We start from the raw sequence: 16,005 nt of genomic DNA on the forward strand, positions 1-16,005 counted from the left end.
CTTCCAGTGTTCTCGGAATTCCGCTGACTTTTAAAAATGCTTCACAACTCTTCCATTGTTCTCGGTATTCCGATGACTTTTAAAAATGCTTCAGAACTCTTCCATTGTTCTCGGAATTCCGCTGAAGTTTAAGTATGCTTCGGAACTCTTCCATTGTTCTCGGAATTCTGCTGAAGTTTAAAAATGCTTCGGAACTCTTCCATTGTTCTCAGAATTCCGCTGACATTTAAAAATGCTTCAGAAGTCTTCCATTGTTCTCGGAATTCCGCTGACATTTAAAAAGGCTTCAGAACTCTTCCATTGTTCTCGGAATTCCGCTGACGTTTAAAAATGCTTCGGAACTCTTCCAGTGTTCACAGAAATCCGCTGACGTTTAAAAATGCTTCGGAAATCTTCCATTGTTTTCAAAATTCCGCTGACGTTTAAAAATGCTTCAGAACTCTTCCATTGTTCTCGGAATTCCCCTGACGATTAAAAATGCTTCGGAACTCTTCTATTGTTCTCGGAATTCCGGTGAAGTTTAAAAATGCTTCGGAACACTTCCATTGACCAGGAATTCTTCTGATGTTTAAAAATGCTACGGAACTCTTCCATTGTTCTCGGAATTCCGCTGACTTTTAAAAATGCTTCGGAACTATTCCATTGTTCTCGGAATTCCGCTGAAGTTTAAGAATGCTTCGGAACTCTTCCATTGTTCTTGGAATTCTTCTGAAGTTTTGAAGTTTAAAAATGCTTCGGAATTCTTCCATTGTTCTCGGAATTCCGCTGACGCTTAAAAATGCTTCACAACTCCTCTATTGTTCTCAGAATTCTGCTGACTTTTAAAAATGCTTCGGAACTCTTCCATTGCTGTCGGAATTCCGCTGACGCTTAAAATTGCTTCAAAACTGTTCCATTGTTCTTGGAATTCTGCTGAAGTTTAAAAATGCTTCGGAACTCTTCCATTGTTCTCGGAATTCCGCTGACGTTTAAAAAATGCTTCACAACTCTTCCATTGTTCTCGGAATTCCGCTGACTTTTAAAAATGCTTCTGAACTCTTCCATTGTTCTTGGAATTCCGCTGAAGTTTAAGTATGCTTCGGAACTCTTCCATTGTTCTCGGAATTCTGCTGAAGTTTAAAAATGCTTCGGAACTCTTCCATTGTTCTCAGAATTCTGCTGACATTTAAAAATGCTTCGGAACTCTTCCATTGTTCTTGGAATTCCACTGACGTTTAAAAATGCTTCACAACTCTTCCATTGTTCTCGGAATTCCGCTGACTTTTAAAATTGCTTCGGAACTCTTCGATTGTTCTCCAAATTCCGCTGAAGTTTAAAAATGCTTCAGAACTCTTCCAGTGTTCTCGGAATTCCACTGACTTTTAAAAATGCTTCACAACTCTTCAATTGTTCTCGGTATTCCGCTGACTTTTAAAAATGCTCCAGAACTCTTCCATTGTTCTCGGAATTCCGCTGAAGTTTAAGTATGCTTCGGAACTCTTCCATTGTTCTCGGAATTCTGCTGAAGTTTAAAAATGCTTCGCAACTCTTCCATTGTTCTCAGAATTCCGCTGACATTTAAAAATGCTTCAGAAGTCTTCCATTGTTCTCGGAATTCCGCTGACATTTAAAAAGGCTTCAGAACTCTTCCATTGTTCTCGGAATTCCGCTGACGTTTAAAAATGCTTCGGAACTCTTCCATTCTTCTCGGAATTCCGCTGACGTTTAAAAATGCTTCACAACTCTTCCATTGTTCTCGGAATTCCGCTGACTTTTAAAAATGGTTCGGAACTCTTCGATTGTTCTCCAAATTCCGCTGAAGTTTAAAAATGCTTCGGAACTCTTCCAGTGTTCTCGGAATTCCGCTGACTTTTAAAAATGCTTCGGAACTCTTCCATTGTTCTCGGAATTCCGCTGAAGTTTAAGTATGCTTCGGAACTCTTCCATTGTTCTCGGAATTCTGCTGAAGTTCAAAAATGCTTCGGAACTCTTCCATTGTTCTCAGAATTCTGCTGACATTTAAAAATGCTTCGGAACTCTTCCATTGTTCTTGGAATTCCACTGACGTTTAAAAATGCTTCACAACTCTTCCATTGTTCTCGGAATTCCGCTGACTTTTAAAATTGCTTCACAACTCTTCCATTGTTCTCGGTATTCCGCTGACTTTTAAAAATGCTTCAGAACTCTTCCATTGTTCTCGGAATTCCGCTGAAGTTTAAGTATGCTTCGGAACTCTTCCATTGTTCTCGGAATTCTGCTGAAGTTTAAAAATGCTTCGGAACTCTTCCATTGTTCTCAGAATTCCGCTGACATTTAAAAATGCTTCAGAAGACTTCCATTGTTCTCGGAATTCCGCTGACATTCAAAAAGGCTTCAGAACTCTTCCATTGTTCTCGGAATTCCGCTGACGTTTAAAAATGCTTCGGAACTCTTCCATTGTTCTCGGAATTCCGCTGACGTTTAAAAATGCTTCACAACTCTTCCATTGTTCTCGGAATTCCGCTGACTTTTAAAAATGCTTCGGAACTCTTCGATTGTTCTCCAAATTCCGCTGAAGTTTAAAAATGCTTCGGAACTCTTCCAGTGTTCTCGGAATTCCGCTGACTTTTAAAAATGCTTCGGAACTCTTCCATTGTTCTCGGAATTCCGGTGAAGTTTAAAAATGCTTCAGAACACTTACATTGTTCTCAGAATTCCGCTGAAGTTTAAACATGCTTTGGTACCCTTCTATTGTTCTCGGAATTCTGCTGACTTTTAAAAATGCTTCGGAACTCTTCCATTGATCCAGGAATTCTGCTGAAGTTTAAAAATGCTTCGGAACTCTTCTATTGTTCTCGGAATTCCGCTGACTTTTAAAAATGCTTCGGAACTCTTCCATTGTTCTCGGAATTCCGCTGAAGTTTAAGAATGCTTCTCAACTCTTCCATTGTTCTCGGAATTCTGCTGAAGTTTTGAAGTTTAAAAATGCTTCGGAATTCTTCCATTTTTCTCGGAATTCCGCTGACGCTTAAAATTGCTTCACAACTCTTCTATTGTTCTCGGAATTCCGCTGACTTTTAAAAATGCTTCGAAACTCTTCCATTGTTCTCGGAATTCCGCTGAAGTTTAAGAATGCTTCGGAACTCTTCCATTGTTCTCAGAATTCTTCTGAAGTTTAAAAATGCTTCGGAACTCTTCCATTGTTCTCGGAATTCCGCTGATGCTTAAAAATGCTTCACAACTCTTCCATTGTTTTCGGTATTCCGCTGACTTTTAAAAATGCTTCTGAACTCTTCCATTGTTCTCGGAATTCCGCTGAAGTTTAAGTATGCTTCGGAACTCTTCCATTGTTCTCGGAATTCTGCTGAAGTTTAAAAATGCTTCGGAACTCTTCCATTGTTCTCAGAATTCCGCTGACATTTAAAAATGCTTCGGAACTCTTCCATTGTTCTTGGAATTCCGCTGACATTTAAAAAGCCTTCAGAACTCTTCCATTGTTCTCGGAATTCCGCTGACGTTTAAAAATGCTTCGGAACTCTTCCTTTGTTCTTGGAATTCCACTGACGTTTAAAAATGCTTCACAACTCTTCCATTGTTCTCGGAATTCCACTGACTTTTAAAATTGCTTCGGAACTCTTCGATTGTTCTCCAAATTCCGCTGAAGTTTAAAAATGCTTCGGAAATCTTCCATTGTTTTCAAAATCCGCTGACGTTTAAAAATGCTTCAGAACTCTTCCATTGTTCTCGGAATTCCGCTGACATTTAAAAATGCTTCGGAACTCTTCCATTGTTCTGGTATTCCGCTGATGTTTAAAAATGCTTCACAACTCTTCCATTGTTCTCGGTATTCCGCTGACTTTTAAAAATGCTTCAGAACTCTTCCATTGTTCTCGGAATTCCGCTGAAGTTTAAGTATGCTTCGGAACTCTTCCATTGTTCTCGGAATTCTGCTGAAGTTTAAAAATGCTTCGGAACTCTTCCATTGTTCTCAGAATTCCGCTGACATTTAAAAATGCTTCGGAACTCTTCCATTGTTCTCGGAATTCCGCTGACATTTAAAAAGGCTTCAGAACTCTTCCATTGTTCTCGGAATTCCGCTGATGTTTAAAAATGCTTCAGAACTCTTCCATTGTTCTCGGAATTCCGCTGACATTTAAAAATGCTTCGGAACTCTTCCATTGTTCTGGTATTCCGCTGATGTTTAAAAATGCTTCACAACTCTTCGATTGTTCTCCAAATTCCGCTGAAGTTTAAAAATGCTTCGGAACTCTTCCAGTGTTCACAGAAATCCGCTGACGTTTAAAAATGCTTCGGAAATCTTCCATTGTTTTCAAAATTCCGCTGACGTTTAAAAATGCTTCAGAACTCTTCCATTGTTCTCGGAATTCCCCTGACGATTAAAAATGCTTCGGAACTCTTCTATTGTTCTCGGAATTCCGGTGAAGTTTAAAAATGCTTCGGAACACTTCCATTGATCCAGGAATTCTTCTGATGTTTAAAAATGCTACGGAACTCTTCCATTGTTCTCGGAATTCCGCTGACTTTTAAAAATGCTTCGGAACTATTCCATTGTTCTCGGAATTCCGCTGAAGTTTAAGAATGCTTCGGAACTCTTCCATTGTTCTTGGAATTCTTCTGAAGTTTTGAAGTTTAAAAATGCTTCGGAATTCTTCCATTGTTCTCGGAATTCCGCTGACGCTTAAAAATGCTTCACAACTCCTCTATTGTTCTCAGAATTCTGCTGACTTTTAAAAATGCTTCGGAACTCTTCCATTGCTGTCGGAATTCCGCTGACGCTTAAAATTGCTTCAAAACTGTTCCATTGTTCTCGGAATTCTGCTGAAGTTTAAAAATGCTTCGGAACTCTTCCATTGTTCTCGGAATTCCGCTGACGTTTAAAAAATGCTTCACAACTCTTCCATTGTTCTCGGAATTCCGCTGACTTTTAAAAATGCTTCTGAACTCTTCCATTGTTCTTGGAATTCCGCTGAAGTTTAAGTATGCTTCGGAACTCTTCCATTGTTCTCGGAATTCTGCTGAAGTTTAAAAATGCTTCGGAACTCTTCCATTGTTCTCAGAATTCTGCTGACATTTAAAAATGCTTCGGAACTCTTCCATTGTTCTTGGAATTCCACTGACGTTTAAAAATGCTTCACAACTCTTCCATTGTTCTCGGAATTCCGCTGACTTTTAAAATTGCTTCGGAACTCTTCGATTGTTCTCCAAATTCCGCTGAAGTTTAAAAATGCTTCAGAACTCTTCCAGTGTTCTCGGAATTCCACTGACTTTTAAAAATGCTTCACAACTCTTCAATTGTTCTCGGTATTCCGCTGACTTTTAAAAATGCTCCAGAACTCTTCCATTGTTCTCGGAATTCCGCTGAAGTTTAAGTATGCTTCGGAACTCTTCCATTGTTCTCGGAATTCTGCTGAAGTTTAAAAATGCTTCGCAACTCTTCCATTGTTCTCAGAATTCCGCTGACATTTAAAAATGCTTCAGAAGTCTTCCATTGTTCTCGGAATTCCGCTGACATTTAAAAAGGCTTCAGAACTCTTCCATTGTTCTCGGAATTCCGCTGACGTTTAAAAATGCTTCGGAACTCTTCCATTCTTCTCGGAATTCCGCTGACGTTTAAAAATGCTTCACAACTCTTCCATTGTTCTCGGAATTCCGCTGACTTTTAAAAATGGTTCGGAACTCTTCGATTGTTCTCCAAATTCCGCTGAAGTTTAAAAATGCTTCGGAACTCTTCCAGTGTTCTCGGAATTCCGCTGACTTTTAAAAATGCTTCGGAACTCTTCCATTGTTCTCGGAATTCCGCTGAAGTTTAAGTATGCTTCGGAACTCTTCCATTGTTCTCGGAATTCTGCTGAAGTTCAAAAATGCTTCGGAACTCTTCCATTGTTCTCAGAATTCTGCTGACATTTAAAAATGCTTCGGAACTCTTCCATTGTTCTTGGAATTCCACTGACGTTTAAAAATGCTTCACAACTCTTCCATTGTTCTCGGAATTCCGCTGACTTTTAAAATTGCTTCACAACTCTTCCATTGTTCTCGGTATTCCGCTGACTTTTAAAAATGCTTCAGAACTCTTCCATTGTTCTCGGAATTCCGCTGAAGTTTAAGTATGCTTCGGAACTCTTCCATTGTTCTCGGAATTCTGCTGAAGTTTAAAAATGCTTCGGAACTCTTCCATTGTTCTCAGAATTCCGCTGACATTTAAAAATGCTTCAGAAGTCTTCCATTGTTCTCGGAATTCCGCTGACATTCAAAAAGGCTTCAGAACTCTTCCATTGTTCTCGGAATTCCGCTGACGTTTAAAAATGCTTCGGAACTCTTCCATTGTTCTCGGAATTCCGCTGACGTTTAAAAATGCTTCACAACTCTTCCATTGTTCTCGGAATTCCGCTGACTTTTAAAAATGCTTCGGAACTCTTCGATTGTTCTCCAAATTCCGCTGAAGTTTAAAAATGCTTCGGAACTCTTCCAGTGTTCTCGGAATTCCGCTGACTTTTAAAAATGCTTCGGAACTCTTCCATTGTTCTCGGAATTCCGGTGAAGTTTAAAAATGCTTCAGAACACTTACATTGTTCTCAGAATTCCGCTGAAGTTTAAACATGCTTTGGTACCCTTCTATTGTTCTCGGAATTCTGCTGACTTTTAAAAATGCTTCGGAACTCTTCCATTGATCCAGGAATTCTGCTGAAGTTTAAAAATGCTTCGGAACTCTTCTATTGTTCTCGGAATTCCGCTGACTTTTAAAAATGCTTCGGAACTCTTCCATTGTTCTCGGAATTCCGCTGAAGTTTAAGAATGCTTCTCAACTCTTCCATTGTTCTCGGAATTCTGCTGAAGTTTTGAAGTTTAAAAATGCTTCGGAATTCTTCCATTTTTCTCGGAATTCCGCTGACGCTTAAAAATGCTTCACAACTCTTCTATTGTTCTCAGAATTCCGCTGACTTTTACAAATGCTTCGGAACTCTTCCATTGTTGTCGGAATTCCGCTGACGCTTAAAATTGCTTCAAAACTCTTCCATTGTTCTCGGAATTCCGCTGAAGTTTAAGAATGCTTCAGAACTCTTCCATTGCTCTCAGAATTCTGCTGAAGTTTAAAAATGCTTCGGAACTCTTCCATTGTTCTCGAAATTCCGCTGACGCTTAAAAATGCTTCACAACTCTTCTATTGTTCTCGGAATTCCGCTGACATTTAAAAATGCTTCGGAACTCTTCCATTGTTCTCGGAATTCCGCTGAAGTTTAAGAATGCTTCGGAACTCTTCCATTGTTCTCGGAATTCTGCTGAAGTTTAAAAATGCTTCGGAACTCTTCCATTGTTCTCGGAATTCCGCTGATGCTTAAAAATGCTTCACAACTCTTCCATTGTTCTCGGTATTCCGCTGACTTTTAAAAATGCTTCTGAACGCTTCCATTGTTCTCGGAATTCCGCTGACGCTTAAAATTGCTTCACAACTCTTCTATTGTTCTCGGAATTCCGCTGACTTTTAAAAATGCTTCGAAACTCTTCCATTGTTCTCGGAATTCTGCTGAAGTTTAAGAATGCTTCGGAACTCTTCCATTGTTCTCAGAATTCTTCTGAAGTTTAAAAATGCTTCGGAACTCTTCCATTGTTCTCGGAATTCCGCTGACGTTTAAAAATGCTTCGGAACTCTTCCTTTGTTCTTGGAATTCCACTGACGTTTAAAAATGCTTCACAACTCTTCCATTGTTCTCGGTATTCCGCTGACTTTTAAAAATGCTTCAGAACTCTTCCATTGTTCTCGGAATTCCGCTGAAGTTTAAGTATGCTTCGGAACTCTTCCATTGTTCTCGGAATTCTGCTGAAGTTTAAAAATGCTTCGGAACTCTTCCATTGTTCTCGGAATTCCGCTGACGTTTAAAAATGCTTCACAACTCTTCCATTGTTCTCGGAATTCCGCTGACTTTTAAAAATGCTTCACAACTCTTCCATTGTTCTCGGAATTCCGCTGACTTTTAAATATGCTTTACAACTCTTCCATTGTTCTCGGAATTCCGCTGACTTTTAAAAATGCTTCGGAACTCTTCGATTGTTCTCCCAATTCCGCTGAAGTTTAAAAATGCTTCGGAACTCTTCCAGTGTTCACAGAAATCCGCTGACGTTTAAAAATGCTTCGGAAATCTTCCATTGTTTTCAAAATTCCGCTGACGTTTAAAAATGCTTCAGAACTCTTCCATTGTTCTCGGAATTCCCCTGATGTTTAAAAATGCTTCGGAACTCTTCTATTGTTCTCGGAATTCCGCTGAAGTTTAAGAATGCTTCGGAACTCTTCCATTGTTCTTGGAATTCTTCTGAAGTTTTGAAGTTTAAAAATGCTTCGGAATTCTTCCATTGTTCTCGGAATTCCGCTGACGCTTAAAAATGCTTCACAACTCTTCTATTGTTCTCAGAATTCTGCTGACTTTTAAAAATGCTTCGGAACTCTTCCATTGCTGTCGGAATTCCGCTGACGCTTAAAATTGCTTCAAAACTGTTCCATTGTTCTCGGAATTCTGCTGAAGTTTAAAAATGCTTCGGAACTCTTCCATTGTTCTCGGAATTCCGCTGACGTTTAAAAATGCTTCACAACTCTTCCATTGTTCTCGGAATTCCGCTGACTTTTAAAAATGCTTCTGAACTCTTCCATTGTTCTCGGAATTCCGCTGAAGTTTAAGTATGCTTCGGAACTCTTCCATTGTTCTCGGAATTCTGCTGAAGTTTAAAAATGCTTCGGAACTCTTCCATTGTTCTCAGAATTCTGCTGACATTTAAAAATGCTTCGGAACTCTTCCATTGTTCTTGGAATTCCACTGACGTTTAAAAATGCTTCACAACTCTTCCATTGTTCTCGGAATTCCGCTGACTTTTAAAATTGCTTCGGAACTCTTCGATTGTTCTCCAAATTCCGCTGAAGTTTAAAAATGCTTCAGAACTCTTCCAGTGTTCTCGGAATTCCGCTGACTTTTAAAAATGCTTCACAACTCTTCCATTGTTCTCGGTATTCCGATGACTTTTAAAAATGCTTCAGAACTCTTCCATTGTTCTCGGAATTCCGCTGAAGTTTAAGTATGCTTCGGAACTCTTCCATTGTTCTCGGAATTCTGCTGAAGTTTAAAAATGCTTCGGAACTCTTCCATTGTTCTCAGAATTCCGCTGACATTTAAAAATGCTTCAGAAGTCTTCCATTGTTCTCGGAATTCCGCTGACATTTAAAAAGGCTTCAGAACTCTTCCATTGTTCTCGGAATTCCGCTGACGTTTAAAAATGCTTCGGAACTCTTCCAGTGTTCACAGAAATCCGCTGACGTTTAAAAATGCTTCGGAAATCTTCCATTGTTTTCAAAATTCCGCTGACGTTTAAAAATGCTTCAGAACTCTTCCATTGTTCTCGGAATTCCCCTGACGATTAAAAATGCTTCGGAACTCTTCTATTGTTCTCGGAATTCCGGTGAAGTTTAAAAATGCTTCGGAACACTTCCATTGATCCAGGAATTCTTCTGATGTTTAAAAATGCTACGGAACTCTTCCATTGTTCTCGGAATTCCGCTGACTTTTAAAAATGCTTCGGAACTATTCCATTGTTCTCGGAATTCCGCTGAAGTTTAAGAATGCTTCGGAACTCTTCCATTGTTCTTGGAATTCTTCTGAAGTTTTGAAGTTTAAAAATGCTTCGGAATTCTTCCATTGTTCTCGGAATTCCGCTGACGCTTAAAAATGCTTCACAACTCCTCTATTGTTCTCAGAATTCTGCTGACTTTTAAAAATGCTTCGGAACTCTTCCATTGCTGTCGGAATTCCGCTGACGCTTAAAATTGCTTCAAAACTGTTCCATTGTTCTCGGAATTCTGCTGAAGTTTAAAAATGCTTCGGAACTCTTCCATTGTTCTCGGAATTCCGCTGACGTTTAAAAAATGCTTCACAACTCTTCCATTGTTCTCGGAATTCCGCTGACTTTTAAAAATGCTTCTGAACTCTTCCATTGTTCTTGGAATTCCGCTGAAGTTTAAGTATGCTTCGGAACTCTTCCATTGTTCTCGGAATTCTGCTGAAGTTTAAAAATGCTTCGGAACTCTTCCATTGTTCTCAGAATTCTGCTGACATTTAAAAATGCTTCGGAACTCTTCCATTGTTCTTGGAATTCCACTGACGTTTAAAAATGCTTCACAACTCTTCCATTGTTCTCGGAATTCCGCTGACTTTTAAAATTGCTTCGGAACTCTTCGATTGTTCTCCAAATTCCGCTGAAGTTTAAAAATGCTTCAGAACTCTTCCAGTGTTCTCGGAATTCCACTGACTTTTAAAAATGCTTCACAACTCTTCAATTGTTCTCGGTATTCCGCTGACTTTTAAAAATGCTCCAGAACTCTTCCATTGTTCTCGGAATTCCGCTGAAGTTTAAGTATGCTTCGGAACTCTTCCATTGTTCTCGGAATTCTGCTGAAGTTTAAAAATGCTTCGCAACTCTTCCATTGTTCTCAGAATTCCGCTGACATTTAAAAATGCTTCAGAAGTCTTCCATTGTTCTCGGAATTCCGCTGACATTTAAAAAGGCTTCAGAACTCTTCCATTGTTCTCGGAATTCCGCTGACGTTTAAAAATGCTTCGGAACTCTTCCATTCTTCTCGGAATTCCGCTGACGTTTAAAAATGCTTCACAACTCTTCCATTGTTCTCGGAATTCCGCTGACTTTTAAAAATGCTTCGGAACTCTTCGATTGTTCTCCAAATTCCGCTGAAGTTTAAAAATGCTTCGGAACTCTTCCAGTGTTCTCGGAATTCCGCTGACTTTTAAAAATGCTTCGGAACTCTTCCATTGTTCTCGGAATTCCGCTGAAGTTTAAGTATGCTTCGGAACTCTTCCATTGTTCTCGGAATTCTGCTGAAGTTCAAAAATGCTTCGGAACTCTTCCATTGTTCTCAGAATTCTGCTGACATTTAAAAATGCTTCGGAACTCTTCCATTGTTCTTGGAATTCCACTGACGTTTAAAAATGCTTCACAACTCTTCCATTGTTCTCGGAATTCCGCTGACTTTTAAAATTGCTTCACAACTCTTCCATTGTTCTCGGTATTCCGCTGACTTTTAAAAATGCTTCAGAACTCTTCCATTGTTCTCGGAATTCCGCTGAAGTTTAAGTATGCTTCGGAACTCTTCCATTGTTCTCGGAATTCTGCTGAAGTTTAAAAATGCTTCGGAACTCTTCCATTGTTCTCAGAATTCCGCTGACATTTAAAAATGCTTCAGAAGTCTTCCATTGTTCTCGGAATTCCGCTGACATTCAAAAAGGCTTCAGAACTCTTCCATTGTTCTCGGAATTCCGCTGACGTTTAAAAATGCTTCGGAACTCTTCCATTGTTCTCGGAATTCCGCTGACGTTTAAAAATGCTTCACAACTCTTCCATTGTTCTCGGAATTCCGCTGACTTTTAAAAATGCTTCGGAACTCTTCGATTGTTCTCCAAATTCCGCTGAAGTTTAAAAATGCTTCGGAACTCTTCCAGTGTTCTCGGAATTCCGCTGACTTTTAAAAATGCTTCGGAACTCTTCCATTGTTCTCGGAATTCCGGTGAAGTTTAAAAATGCTTCAGAACACTTACATTGTTCTCAGAATTCCGCTGAAGTTTAAACATGCTTTGGTACCCTTCTATTGTTCTCGGAATTCTGCTGACTTTTAAAAATGCTTCGGAACTCTTCCATTGATCCAGGAATTCTGCTGAAGTTTAAAAATGCTTCGGAACTCTTCTATTGTTCTCGGAATTCCGCTGACTTTTAAAAATGCTTCGGAACTCTTCCATTGTTCTCGGAATTCCGCTGAAGTTTAAGAATGCTTCTCAACTCTTCCATTGTTCTCGGAATTCTGCTGAAGTTTTGAAGTTTAAAAATGCTTCGGAATTCTTCCATTGTTCTCGGAATTCCGCTGACGCTTAAAAATGCTTCACAACTCTTCTATTGTTCTCAGAATTCCGCTGACTTTTACAAATGCTTCGGAACTCTTCCATTGTTGTCGGAATTCCGCTGACGCTTAAAATTGCTTCAAAACTCTTCCATTGTTCTCGGAATTCCGCTGAAGTTTAAGAATGCTTCAGAACTCTTCCATTGCTCTCAGAATTCTGCTGAAGTTTAAAAATGCTTCGGAACTCTTCCATTGTTCTCGAAATTCCGCTGACGCTTAAAAATGCTTCACAACTCTTCTATTGTTCTCGGAATTCCGCTGACATTTAAAAATGCTTCGGAACTCTTCCATTGTTCTCGGAATTCCGCTGAAGTTTAAGAATGCTTCGGAACTCTTCCATTGTTCTCGGAATTCTGCTGAAGTTTAAAAATGCTTCGGAACTCTTCCATTGTTCTCGGAATTCCGCTGATGCTTAAAAATGCTTCACAACTCTTCCATTGTTCTCGGTATTCCGCTGACTTTTAAAAATGCTTCTGAACGCTTCCATTGTTCTCGGAATTCCGCTGACGCTTAAAATTGCTTCACAACTCTTCTATTGTTCTCGGAATTCCGCTGACTTTTAAAAATGCTTCGAAACTCTTCCATTGTTCTCGGAATTCTGCTGAAGTTTAAGAATGCTTCGGAACTCTTCCATTGTTCTCAGAATTCTTCTGAAGTTTAAAAATGCTTCGGAACTCTTCCATTGTTCTCGGAATTCCGCTGACGTTTAAAAATGCTTCGGAACTCTTCCTTTGTTCTTGGAATTCCACTGACGTTTAAAAATGCTGCACAACTCTTCCATTGTTCTCGGTATTCCGCTGACTTTTAAAAATGCTTCAGAACTCTTCCATTGTTCTCGGAATTCCGCTGAAGTTTAAGTATGCTTCGGAACTCTTCCATTGTTCTCGGAATTCTGCTGAAGTTTAAAAATGCTTCGGAACTCTTCCATTGTTCTCGGAATTCCGCTGACGTTTAAAAATGCTTCACAACTCTTCCATTGTTCTCGGAATTCCGCTGACTTTTAAAAATGCTTCACAACTCTTCCATTGTTCTCGGAATTCCGCAGACTTTTAAATATGCTTTACAACTCTTCCATTGTTCTCGGAATTCCGCTGACTTTTAAAAATGCTTCGGAACTCTTCGATTGTTCTCCCAATTCCGCTGAAGTTTAAAAATGCTTCGGAACTCTTCCAGTGTTCACAGAAATCCGCTGACGTTTAAAAATGCTTCGGAAATCTTCCATTGTTTTCAAAATTCCGCTGACGTTTAAAAATGCTTCAGAACTCTTCCATTGTTCTCGGAATTCCCCTGATGTTTAAAAATGCTTCGGAACTCTTCTATTGTTCTCGGAATTCCGCTGAAGTTTAAGAATGCTTCGGAACTCTTCCATTGTTCTTGGAATTCTTCTGAAGTTTTGAAGTTTAAAAATGCTTCGGAATTCTTCCATTGTTCTCGGAATTCCGCTGACGCTTAAAAATGCTTCACAACTCTTCTATTGTTCTCAGAATTCTGCTGACTTTTAAAAATGCTTCGGAACTCTTCCATTGCTGTCGGAATTCCGCTGACGCTTAAAATTGCTTCAAAACTGTTCCATTGTTCTCGGAATTCTGCTGAAGTTTAAAAATGCTTCGGAACTCTTCCATTGTTCTCGGAATTCCGCTGACGTTTAAAAATGCTTCACAACTCTTCCATTGTTCTCGGAATTCCGCTGACTTTTAAAAATGCTTCTGAACTCTTCCATTGTTCTCGGAATTCCGCTGAAGTTTAAGTATGCTTCGGAACTCTTCCATTGTTCTCGGAATTCTGCTGAAGTTTAAAAATGCTTCGGAACTCTTCCATTGTTCTCAGAATTCTGCTGACATTTAAAAATGCTTCGGAACTCTTCCATTGTTCTTGGAATTCCACTGACGTTTAAAAATGCTTCACAACTCTTCCATTGTTCTCGGAATTCCGCTGACTTTTAAAATTGCTTCGGAACTCTTCGATTGTTCTCCAAATTCCGCTGAAGTTTAAAAATGCTTCAGAACTCTTCCAGTGTTCTCGGAATTCCGCTGACTTTTAAAAATGCTTCTGAACTCTTCCATTGTTCTCGGAATTCCGCTGAAGTTTAAGTATGCTTCGGAACTATTCCATTGTTCTCGGAATTCTGCTGAAGTTTAAAAATGCTTCGGAACTCTTCCATTGTTCTCAGAATTCCGCTGACATTTAAAAATGCTTCAGAAGTCTTCCATTGTTCTCGGAATTCCGCTGACATTTAAAAAGGCTTCAGAACTCTTCCATTGTTCTCGGAATTCCGCTGACGTTTAAAAATGCTTCGGAACTCTTCCATTGTTCTCGGAATTCCGCTGACGTTAAAAAATGCTTCACAACTCTTCCATTGTTCTCGGAATTCCGCTGACTTTTAAAAATGCTTCGGAACTCTTCGATTGTTCTCCAAATTCCGCTGAAGTTTAAAAATGCTTCGGAACTCTTCCAGTGTTCTTGGAATTCCGGTGAAGTTTAAAAATGCTTCGGAACTCTTACATTGTTCTCAGAATTCCGCTGAAGTTTAAACATGCTTTGGTACCCTTCTATTGTTCTCGGAATTCTTCTGAAGTTTTGAAGTTTAAAAATGCTTCGGAATTCTTCCAATGTTCTCGGAATTCCGCTGACTTTTAAAAATGCTTCACAACTCTTCTATTGTTCTCACAATTCTGCTGACTTTTAAAAATGCTTCGGAACTCTTCCATTGCTGTCGGAATTCCGCTGACGCTTAAAATTGCTTCAAAACTGTTCCATTGTTCTCGGAATTCTGCTGAAGTTTAAGAATGCTTCGGAACTCTTCCATTGTTCTCGGAATTCTGCTGAAGTTTAAAAATGCTTCGGAACTCTTCCATTGTTCTCGGAATTCCGCTGACGTTTAAAAATGCTTCACAACTCTTCCATTGTTCTCGGAATTCCGCTGACTTTTAAAAATGCTTCTGAACTCTTCCATTGTTCTCGGAATTCCGCTGAAGTTTAAGTATGCTTCGGAACTCTTCCATTGTTCTCGGAATTCTGCTGAAGTTCAAAAATGCTTCGGAACTCTTCCATTGTTCTCAGAATTCTGCTGACATTTAAAAATGCTTCGGAACTCTTCCATTGTTCTTGGAATTCCACTGACGTTTAAAAATGCTTCACAACTCTTCCATTGTTCTCGGAATTCCGCTGACTTTTAAAATTGCTTCACAACTCTTCCATTGTTCTCGGTATTCCGCTGACTTTTAAAAATGCTTCAGAACTCTTCCATTGTTCTCGGAATTCCGCTGAAGTTTAAGTATGCTTCGGAACTCTTCCATTGTTCTCGGAATTCTGCTGAAGTTTAAAAATGCTTCGGAACTCTTCCATTGTTCTCAGAATTCCGCTGACATTTAAAAATGCTTCAGAAGTCTTCCATTGTTCTCGGAATTACGCTGACATTTAAAAAGGCTTCAGAACTCTTCCATTGTTCTCGGAATTCCGCTGACGTTTAAAAATGCTTCGGAACTCTTCCATTGTTCTCGGAATTCCGCTGACGTTTAAAAATGCTTCACAACTCTTCCATTGTTCTCGGAATTCCGCTGACTTTTAAAAATGCTTCGGAACTCTTCGATTGTTCTCCAAATTCCGCTGAAGTTTAAAAATGCTTCGGAACTCTTCCAGTGTTCTCGGAATTCCGCTGACTTTTAAAAATGCTTCGGAACTCTTCCATTGTTCTTGGTATTCCGCTGACTTTTAAAAATGCTTCTGAACGCTTCCATTGTTCTCGGAATTCCGCTGACGCTTAAAATTGCTTCACAACTCTTCTATTGTTCTCGGAATTCGGCTGACTTTTAAAAATGCTTCGAAACTCTTCCATTGTTCTCGGAATTCTGCTGAAGTTTAAGAATGCTTCGGAACTCTTCCATTGTTCTCAGAATTCTTCTGAAGTTTAAAAATGCTTCGGAACTCTTCCATTGTTCTCGGAATTCCGCTGACGTTTAAAAATGCTTCGGAACTCTTCCTTTGTTCTTGGAATTCCACTGACGTTTAAAAATGCTTCACAACTCTTCCATTGTTCTCGGAATTCCGCTGACTTTTAAAATTGCTTCGGAACTCTTCGATTG

Source organism: Phyllobates terribilis, unplaced genomic scaffold (assembly GCF_046119375.1).
Source record: "Phyllobates terribilis strain yellow unplaced genomic scaffold, ASM4611937v1 Scaffold_28__1_contigs__length_16237799, whole genome shotgun sequence".
NCBI classification, from domain to species: Eukaryota; Metazoa; Chordata; class Amphibia; order Anura; family Dendrobatidae; genus Phyllobates; species Phyllobates terribilis.